At 41.2% G+C, this 11,230-nt stretch overlaps 1 pseudogene; it reads left to right on the top strand.

The window, feature by feature from the left end:
- Window positions 1-2,873: 2,873 nt before the first annotated feature.
- LOC109307019 overlaps window positions 2,874-11,230 on the top strand; it is a 75,175-nt pseudogene continuing 66,818 nt past the window's right edge.

Raw genomic sequence — 11,230 nt, 5'->3', positions numbered from 1 at the left:
TTGTAGCCTGTTGCATCCTTCCAGTGTGCCCACATCCCCCCACATCTTAGTGTCATCAGCAAACTTGAACAGGGTACTTTCTACCCCCTCATCCAAATCACTGATGAAGATGTTGAACACTGCGGGCCCGAGGACCGAGCCCCTTTTATTTCTGCTCCCCAAAATTTAAAACCAACTGTCTGGTACTGGCAACAGCATTTCCTTTTGGGCAGTAGTGAGAGCATCGATTGAATTCCTGACTCATCTACCTAATTCTTTCTGAACTCTTCATTCCAGAGGTGATAATGACCCTCTCTCCTTTTCAATTGCCTTGATGTTCCACTAATCAAGCTAGCCTTTTTTCTGCAATCTGCTGTTTGTTAGCTGCTCCTGGTAGCTCCTGTTCCACAGCCCAGCCGACTATTTTTAACTAATTCCAGTGAAGTTATATTGCTTCAATCTTAAACTGAATAGTATAGCCCTGGGCCACTAGCACATTAGTAATGCTTCTAGTTTCTTTTTACTTGGAGAAAAATATATGCTATGTTTAAATGGATGATGGTTCACACCATCTGCACCTTCCCCTTTCAAAATAATAGATTTGCCTGTGATACCATGTGACCATGTTCTTTCTCTTCTCCCATGTCTTTTAATTCCCTTCATATATATAATAATTAAACATTTTGAACCATATCATTGATATTATAATTGATTATAATAATAATCACTATTGTTATTATCTATTCAGAATTTCCAAAGCCCCAGCTCCATTCAGAGTCAACACTTGGGTGCCTAATTTCCTTAGTCCCCTTTTGAAAACCCCAATGATTATTATTATTTAAAAGCAACACCCCGTAATCTCACTTTACATAAGAGTTGCAGAAGGCCACTTTGCATATGTAAGCATACTTGGATAGCTTCAATTAGATATGGTCTGTAGATCTGGTGTGTTGTGTTACAATTAAAATATGGTCCTTTTAACTCTTTCTCTTCCTTTTTAAATGTGAATTGTAGAGGTCACCTACCAGAATAATTTAAAGTTGGGATAAATACTTTTATGGTGCTATGGGATGAAACTCACTCCGGTGCTGAGAGTCAGCACAAGGCCTATAAATCCCTTAAGCTTTCACAAAGGTGAATTTCACCATCTAAAAATATTGGTAGGAGGCAAAGATCATATTATTGAAACCACAGGCATCACCTAGTATCCTCAAAAAAACAGCTCCCCTAGGAAACGGACAATGACTTTCTTGTTCTTAAATTGCTTTGCTGTTAAAACAAGACCTGGAAATTCAGGTTCATGCTGATCTCCTGAGGCTTTATTTTGATGCAAACATCCTAGGTTTTTCTGGCATGCAACTTTCTCAAACAGCACTCACAGTGCCAGAGTATCTGGAGTAAAAAAACAAACAAACTTTTTAAATTTTAAATCTTTGCACATTTAAGATGGACATAAGGTCTCATTGTCCAAAAAAACACGGATTTTGCCTGTGATGTTAATCATCATAAGAGCAATGAGCAGCATATGTAAGCTGAAAGGTGTTGAAAAGGTATCAGGGAGTTCAGGAATGGCAATCATTAGTAGGAGTTTTGTGTTTAGGTTCAGCTTTGCAACTGAATGTCCATCTGAATTTAGGTTGGTCTGTTAACTACTTTGATTTTCTTTATTTGACTACAAAATTGTGCATTTATCTGGCTCAGGTTTCTGAACCTTAATTTCTGATTCCAGAAAGAATCCCAGAATAGCATAAATGTATAGGGGCAGATCTTAAAGGAAATAGATATTGTTCCACTGAAATCATAGGGAAGGTACAGAATGATCATAGTGATATACACCAGCTGTGAATTTGGCCTGTAATGCAAGTTTAAAGTATTAGTTTTAATACTGATTCCATGAGGCAGTCAACACTCTTCATCCCTAGTGATTGTTTCTATTTACATTACAGACTTTGCTGGAAGCACAGTTGCATAATGATTTCATTTCGTGACCACCGCATAAATGGCCACGAGAAAGTTCATTTCTTCATACTGTGCATAACCTAATATGATACATACCTTGCACTTGCACTTAGGTTTACTGAACTGGAGACCATCATCAACACTCTTGTTCTTCATGTAGAGATCAGAAGACTGAAGCTGAGTATTACTCAATTTGGACAAAGGTCTCTGGAAGTTCCTGAAATTCTTGGTGTCTCTAGTGCAGTGGACAGAAATATCTTGACTTTCAAATACAATATGGATGGGCATTGTGCCACATGCACTGTGAGAATCATGTCTTCTGAGATGCAGCTTCCTGCTTTTGGCCAGATAATAGCAGTGGATCCTGAAATCCATAGGAGGGGAGATGTACCTGAGTTTCTGAAAAGCACCATAATAAAGAAAGGCGATGAATTTTAAAACAGCAGATATATGTACAATACTCTTGGGGGGAAGCTTCTTTTTGTTAAAAGTTCAGTCTAGACTATAGCACATAAGTTAATAGTTCATATAAGAGTTTAGCAAGTGGTTATAGGTTTGCCTTGGGTTCCCATCCAACTTTGCTATGTATTTTCCAGATTTCTTCACACACAAAGAAAACAGTAAATCCATAGGGCAAAGCTGATATAAATGGGACTTTGGGTTGTGAAACAAGTATTGAATTCTCTTCAGACAAAAGAATCTTGCTTCCAAGTAGTTTTATACACATAAGAATTGATTAAGAACAGACTGTTTTTACAGAAATTTCTCATCCTGAATGTGTGTGTGTGTGTATACACACACACACATATAAAAAAGCTAGGCAAACTGTATGCCTCTTGTTTACAGAAGACTATCAGAGGAAGTAAGAATATATATTTTTTTCCTTTTCCTTCACTCTCTAAGCTGGTGAGCTGCTCTTAATTCTTCCTACAAAAATGCACAGCAGTGATCTAAAGGACAAAAATAACCAGATCAGCAGTATGCAGATAAAAGCTTTTCAGTAGAATGAAGAATTTCTTCATGAAGTACTGTAGGATTCTGCATTTGTTTCTATAGTCTTGCTACAGCTTGGGCTTTAAAAAAAAAGTCAATCAGCCCCAATAAAAATTATCTCTCAAAAATATTCTGAACAGTTGTTTACATAATGCACAGCTTTCTCCACCACCAAACAGAAGTGACAGTGATGCAACGTGGGATATAATTTGACCTGGAAGTAACATCCCCATAGTGCCCAAACTACATGTCTTATAAAAAAACTGAAGCAGTTTTCCAAATTGAAATATTTCACTTTTTGTTGAAAGATTAGCTGTGAATAGCTACTAAAAAAATCCATATTTTCATATGCTCTTCTGCTTATGTCACAGTAGGATCTTGATAACCCACCTGAGGTCTGAATTCCACTGTGCATGGTATTTTCCAAACATAGGCACTAGGACTGTGTGATGCTTTGGTCCCCGATTCAATTAGGCGGAGATTCAGCCTGATTCTGTCGCCGAATCTCTGAATCTGAATTGAATCAAAGGACCCTTTAATCTCTCCGAGTCGAATTGGAACCCACCAAATCAATCTGGAAAGATTCGGATTTAGACACAGCTTTAAATGTTTTTTTAACATACCTCAAGGTACCAGGCGGCTTGTGAGTGCTGCGATGCTGGGGTAGATGGAGCGTCCCACAGGAGCACGGGAGGGTCCCCAGAGTGCTCTGCAGCAGACCTGGAAGTAGACCGGAAGCACCTCCAGTCCATTTCCGGGTCTGCCGAGGAGCGTATGGGGGCTGCCCCCCGGCTCGGCAACTGGTGCCTCCTGGACCTGGGGGGGCACCTGGGGTCCCCCTGTGGCCAATTGCCAAGCCAGGAGGGTGCAGGGAGCCCCCAGTTCACACCCTGGTAGACCTGGAAGTGGACTGGAAGTACTTCTGGTCCACTTCCGGGTTTGCCAACGAGCATGTGGAGGGCCCCCCTGCACTCCTGTGGGATGCTCCATCTGCCCCAGCATCGCAGCTATCACAAGCTGCACCTGCTACCGCAAGGTATGTAGAAAAAACTTGTAAAGCTGTGTCGATGTTCGACTTGCTGATTCTCCTAATCAGCACTGAATCTTGAGATTTGGATTCGGCCACATTGACTCAGGGACAGTGATCGAAATCATTGAATCGAGTCACTGTCCCCGATTCCGGCCGAATCCAAATCCGAATTAAATATGGCCCGCTTCGGTCACCCCTAATAGTCACCAGTACTTAAATTACACAATTGTCCATTTCAAAGATTGTATTTGAATGCATGCTTTCTTTTAAAAGAAGTAACAAAGTTCCTTTGATTAAAAAATGGTCAGGAAATATGATGTCTTTTGTGACATGTTTTCTTTAGCTTTACTACACAAACTACCTTGTCCTAGCAACAATGCCTGCCATTTGGGATCACAAGAAATACACATGCTAAAGATCAACTGTGAAGATTTCCTGGAGATGAGACTCCAACACCAACATCGCCCCCCATCACCTGATATAGATTACACGCCCATCCAGGTGGAAATCAGAGACAAAGTGAGCTGATTTCAAGTACAGGTTAGAGCAGATGGGTGTTTTGAGAACCTACCCAATTGCCTTTTTGCAAAAGCAGGACATTTCTGCCAAGCATAACGTCTGTGCAATGTGGAGCTGTTGTTTCTGCAAGCATTGCTGGATGGGAGCTGGAGTGTCATGTGCTACAGGCTTCCCCAGAGCGGACTCTACCTTGAAGATGTAGAGTCTCAATCCTTGGAAGTCTTCAAGAGCAGGTTAGACAGACACTTGGCTGGGATGACTTAGTGATGATCCTATGCAGGGGGTTAGACTAGATATCTTTGTGAGGTTCCTCTCAGCCGTACTTTTCTATGATCCTATGATCACACGCACAATTTCCGATATTTGTCTGCTTTGTGTTTGCAAAAGATATAACATTTCAGAAATATTTTTTAATGTTTAGGGATTTTTTAAAATACAATATACAAATACAATCATAAAAAACATGTATATCAACTGTATTGTTTGTGAAATTTCAGTTTTACATAAGCAGTAAAATGACAAAGAAGGAAAAGGAGGAAGGAACAGGTAGGGATAAAAGAAGAAAAGAGAAGCATGCAATGAGCACAAAATATTCCAAGAATTCCTTCCAAATTGCACAAAACTTTTTTGAAGCCACTAAGACTGCTAAACATGACTCTTTCCATAGATTCCAGCTAAGCCATCTCATTGTACCAGATTTTGCCTTTTGGGAGCTGTCCTCCTTTTCCCTGCAGTACTATAATCCAATATAACCAGTATAAAAGTGCAATTTGGGAAGGATTCAGTTTGAATCCCTTGGGGATTTATCCAAGAATACACACAGTTGCCAAAGGTATCATTGCTATGTTCAAAACCATGTCATCTCTACTTTTAATTTTCTAGTTTTTATTTTTCCAGCAAGAATTAATAGGGTATGACCAGAATGTGTGACCAAACATCACCTGCAATTCATCACGTCTCCAAAATGCATCTACTGGCAATATATTTAATATTTTAAGTTTAGAGGGAGCCCAGTGCAGCTGACAGATCATCTTTTGGTGTATAAGATGAAGTCTAAGGTTGATTGTCAGTGTTCAAATATTGTGAATTGCTGATTACCACTGGGATTCTGTCATCTAGGTACCTAGGTCTCCATTCCATTTTAGCCTTAAATAGTCTGTATCCAGTCTATGTAACATTATGTATACATTGCAGAAATTTTTTCAGCCAAACTTTTTACAGACTGGATGTTTGTGAACTTTGAATAAGTTGGAGGAGAAGTTGAGGAGGAAGTCTTGACCACCCAAAACCAATGTTGTGTAGAGGAATGAGCACAGGCTGAGAGGCTGATGCAGTGGGCATGGCTGACATGGCTAATAAAGCCAAATGTCCCATTATTGACAGGATTGCTTTTCTTCTCCATGGCAAGGTGTGTACCACCTTTTGGTAATTTCTTTGAGTAATGGTTGCTCAAGAGGTCAGTGTGAAAATCTAGGCCTTGTTTGATATCTGCCCACTGTTACTGATGGCAAAATGTTCATTGACTTCAAGAGGGGCAGGATTGTGCTCTTGTCTTGTTAATAGTCTTCCCAATGTTCACCGTGACATAAGCCTTCTCTTCTGGAGAAGATGATTGAAAAAATGGAGATTGAGTCAACTGGAGCTATCTTGAACCCTGTCTATCTTGCTTCAGACTTATATCTGATAACAACAAGGGAAGAGGCAGCAGGCTTTTATTCTTTGTCTTCAGGTAACAGAGAAACCTCACTGAAGAGCAGGGGTTCCTTGTGCTATAAATGTATAATAAGATACAGTCCTTCCTTCAAATCTAAATGGGCATATGTGGGGGAGGGGAGGGGGGAGAGAAGAGACACAGGAAGAGAAGTGACTTGTCTAGGTTTACACAAGTCATCATCAGGGCCAGGTACAGGCATTATACTTTTACTAGTAGAAGTGGTCAGAAACTGGTCTATGCCTATAACAGAACAGAAGTTCGGCACACAGGCTTGTTTCAAATGGCAGAAACCGGTCGCCAAGGGGTGAATGTGTGTTCTGTTTGCTACTGATCTAAACCACGCTGCTTACAGAAAACCATGTACCCTAGATCGATTCCTCCTAGCATTTTTAAATGTCTGTACTTAGCCCAAGAGATCTTCAACAAAAGGAGCCATTCCAACAGCTTGAAGCAAAGGAGTAATGATCACGTATGTTAATTTTTAAATTTTCTCATAGAGGTGGAAACACTGATAACAGGCACCTAAAAATTACTAGCAATATATACATTTCTGGGTATTTCTATACCTCTGTTGCTGAAGTGATTGCAAGGGGATTCACTGGGATTTCTTGTTTGTAGACAGAAAATGTTTGGATTCCTGTGAAGACAAGGGGAGCCATTCACAACCCCGTGCTGCATTTAAGTCCATGTTCATCTTGGAGATCGATCAGTTTATCCTTACCCCACTTACAACAGCAGTTATAGATACTGAAGATGAAGAAATGCCAAAGAATAGATTAGTGTTCAGCATTACTAAGCCCCCACTGGAAGGATACATTACCCATCTGGAAGACCACACCAAGGCCATTACATCATTCAGTTGGCAGGATTTATTTGAGATGAAGGTCGCCTATCAGCCACCCAATGTGTTATTCTGAGAAACAAAACTATGAGGTGAGTTATGGAGCACTAGTGCCTTCAGTCAGAATTATCATACCTGCAGCCACACACAGCTCACCACTCAGGACGTGCTGCATTAATCATTCGTGGGGTGTTTGTTTTGCTTATTTTGCAAGGTTGAATTCCAAGCAATTGATAGCATCTTCAAGAGCAGTTCTCCTATCATCGTCCATTTTTCAATAAAAGTGCTGAGACTAATGCTCCTAGGGTTGCATGGACCATGGGTAAGGAGAATTTTATCCAAGCATATATACTTGTAAGAGTTCATTATGTTTTTGAGTGCATTGCAAAGAATCTCTGTTTTGCAGGCATATCTGGCATTCTGGGATTAGTGTTATGGTCCTGTAGGTTCCTTAGTGGTACCTGCGGATTGACTGACACTTTTAGCTCCATGTTTATCATCTTCCTTTCACCTACCTTCTTTAAAATTAAAACCAAATATTTTGATCTCTCTCTTTAAAAGGGTACTGTCTTCTTGCATTTGGTTGTATTCTATGACACAAACTGAGCTGAGCAATTCAATAATAATAAATATCCAGAATTGCCTTTTTAAATTGGTGGAGATACCTGACTGTAAGGGGGAAGAGGATTTGGTTTGATTTATTTGCTTTAGAAATAGACAATCTTAGAGTTATTAATGGACAAGCTTAAAAATGCATATGGATGAAAGTAAGCACTTAGTTCTGCACAAGCTTCCTTTATAGAATTTCAGGGGTTAAGGGATGATGAACATATTGCATCTCTGTTTTTACTTGAAGCCCATCTTCTCGGGTTAGATGCCTTGTTGTAGTTAAATTTCCAATAATGGTCTAGATCATGGGTTGTCAGCTAGGGGTATGCATACCCCTAGGGGTATTTTGAAAGGTCCCAGGGGTATGTAGGGGCAGGCAAGGATGGAATGCTGCCACCCCACACCGCTGCCTCATAGGACCAGGGCCAGGGCAGGACGAGAGCAGAGCCGCACAAATGCCACGCTGCTGCCACTCTACCACTCGCCATACCCCCCACTCATTCTGGGTCTGGCTGCTGCCCCCCCCCCCACACCATGTCTGGCGCTTGCCACCCCCCTTTACCCCCGGGGTACACTTATTAAAAAGGGGGCCACCAGGGGTACACTTATTAAAAAACATTGAAAACTCTTGGTCTAGATCTTAAAAGTGTGTCAAGTACCTACGTCTTAAATGGGAGTTAGACACTGAATAATTTTTAAGGTTTGGTCCTTATTACTGGAGCACCAAAATCTCATACATCCTGAAAAAATAATATTACTTTCTTCAGAAGATCTCTGTGCTACTCAGTGAATTTTACCCTGCAGGCAAGCAGTCTTCCTCCTTGTCTAATAGAATTTTAAGGCTCCAGAGTCATGGCTCAATAGAGAACTAGTTTCTCACAGTCCAAGCATATTTCAGACTGTGCTGAGTCTCTGCCTGTTTGACATTATGAAGTCTTGCAAACCACTGTTTTTCCTGGTGATAGCAGAATTCTAGTGAATATTACACTGATCAAGTTTCCAACAGAAAGAATACATTTTGCAAAATTTGCGTGATCATAAATATTAAAAAAGAAAAACCCAAATGTAAATACAATTATTTTAATAGAATTTAGGTATAAAATATGTTTTCTGTAATACGAAGTAGAAAATCTCATGAGTGGAGCCTTTCTTGCAAGGTTTTCAATACCTACATTTATTTCTTCCTCAAACACTTCTTAAAAATAGCCTTTCTAATACTGTTACCTTAATCCTGAATCTTGCCCTAATCAGATTTAGGAAGTTAAGCAATACACAATTTTTTTTTTTTTTAATGTACTGAAACCTCTGATTTCAATTTGACTGAGCGAAGGTCTGGACTGGATGTGTGGTGTCGTTGTTGTTGTTTTTTCCTCCTCTTTTTTAAAATTTTAATTTACATTGATATTTCTATTACAAAAGGCAAATCTAGCCCTCTATTTCTGTTCTGGAGAGAACCTGAACCTGGTGGCTAGGGGCAGAAGTTACACACAAATAAGTATAAGTGATCACAAACTGGTTCAAGTCTGTAATATGACAGGGCTAGGTACAGACAGTCGAAAAGCCCAAGGCTGAATCAATTCAGTCTTTGCAGGTTAATCTAAGATCTACAGATTAAATTGAAACAGAAGTGAACAGACATTTTACCTTTACTGCAGGAAATGCAGCCACATGCCTTCAGTGGCTCAGGCCACAACCCAGGGGGCACTAGAGCACAGCACTCTGACTGTATGTTCACTTCCTCTTCCTGCTGCCCCTGAGGTCTCTGGGATTTGCAGTCCAGAGAGACAACAGCAGGACTCTGCAGGGTTGGTCTTCACTTCTTCTTCCTGCTTCCAGGTGCCTCTGGGATTTGTAGTCCACAGCTGCAGCCAGCAGTAAGTTTGAATGGGGGAAGAGGTGTTTAATCCCTCTTCCTGACCCCAGTCAGGGTTTGCCTGAGGGGGGGCATCCCCCCCATGTAGATGGCTATATCCCTAGCTGGGCATGCCCATCCCTGCCCCCTTGTCAGCCAGCCCTTACGGCTCCATCTGGGGGTGGGGGGAAGGGGGGGATCAGCCCTGCTTTCTAGAGCAGATGGCCCACAGTCCAACCCAGCTCAGGGCTGCAAAGCATGCTAGGATGCTGGGGGACTGTGATTGAACCAGGAAGGGGTGTGGGATAGAAGTTGCATAAACTGGTTTGACCCAACCCAGTTAAGTCTGATTCCATATTCAACCAGGCCCAGAAGTTCAAAATAGCTTAAACCAGTTTAAGATAAACATAGATGTATGTAATATCAGACTTAATTGATTTAGGTTAAATTGGTTTATTGAACGTCTGTCCCATATCCCCTCCAGATTTAAATTAACTCTTAGTTCTCCAGCATCCCAGGATGATTTGCACCTCCCCTGCAACCCCCTCCCTGCCTTTGCAGGGTGGGCAAGCTAGCCTTGGCCCAAGCTGTCTGCTCTAGCCAAGCAGAGAGGCATGCTGTAGCATGTCCCCCCACCACAACTTCTGGCCTGGGCCACTGTAGGCATGTAAGTGCAGTTCCATAATCAAAAATGAATGTCTGTTCACTTGCTTATCAGTTCAATCTGTGCAGCGTAGACTAACCTGCAATGATTGAATTTGGGCTTTCTGACTGTCTGTACCTAGACTATGTGTGTATGATGCGTACCCGAGAGACAGGGTAGACAGGGGAACTCATGCAGGTTTATGTACTCCCTTTGCTCTGCTATATGACTTTGGGAAATATGTCCTTGCTTTCTCTGAAATCTCATGGAATCCCTCTGCATCCATCCCACCCACTTAAATCTGGTGCACAAGGGAATTTTTATTTCATAGTCTCTGGCTGTACTGTCTTCTGCATAATATTTTCAGTCATCCAAATCTCTACAGTCTATCTGTAATTGTTACATGTATACATACATATCATAGGGCTTGGCTTGTTGGAAGGACAGTCACATGCAGTTACCTGGGACACCCTCCAGATTGTAGACAACGATAATCTTGATGCAGTTCAGTTGGTGGTGGTGGCAGGTCCACAGCATGGATGGATCACAGTTCAAGGTAGGCTCTATCAGAGATGTGCTGAACTAAGGATTGAGTGCAAAGCTACGCCTGGTGTCTACAAACTTTATGCTCAACTGCTCTGTCTGCCAGAACTCCTCTACTCCAACTATCTTCTTGGGCCCAAATTAATATTTTGATTGTTTTCCCAATATTTTGAATAAAATAATGAGAACTTGAAATGATAAGAATGTCACTGGCTAACAACCTTGTAGATTCAAGCGTTTTCCATTATTGTAGTAGGTGTGTGCGGGTTTCAGGGTTCCTAAGCTTTACTACAGCACAATGTAACCCTGTACTTGGGCTCCTGTTTGACTACTTTGAAGTCAATGGAAAGGCTCCTGTTGACTTAAATAGGCTTTGTATCAAGCCCTTACCCACAGAACAGATTTTGTGAACATGAACATTTTATTGGTAATTTTCCTGTTGCTAGAAACAGTATCATAGTTTCATAGTTTCATAGTAGCTAGAGTCGGAAGGGACCTAGGTAGATCATCTAGTCCGACCCCCTGCCTTGGCAGGAAAGAGCACCGGG

The sequence above is a fragment of the Crocodylus porosus genome, unplaced genomic scaffold, assembly GCF_001723895.1.
Source record: "Crocodylus porosus isolate Cpor-Errol unplaced genomic scaffold, CroPor_comp1, whole genome shotgun sequence".
In the NCBI taxonomy this organism is placed as follows: Eukaryota; Metazoa; Chordata; order Crocodylia; family Crocodylidae; genus Crocodylus; species Crocodylus porosus.
This window is presented reverse-complemented; position numbering and strand designations above follow the sequence as displayed.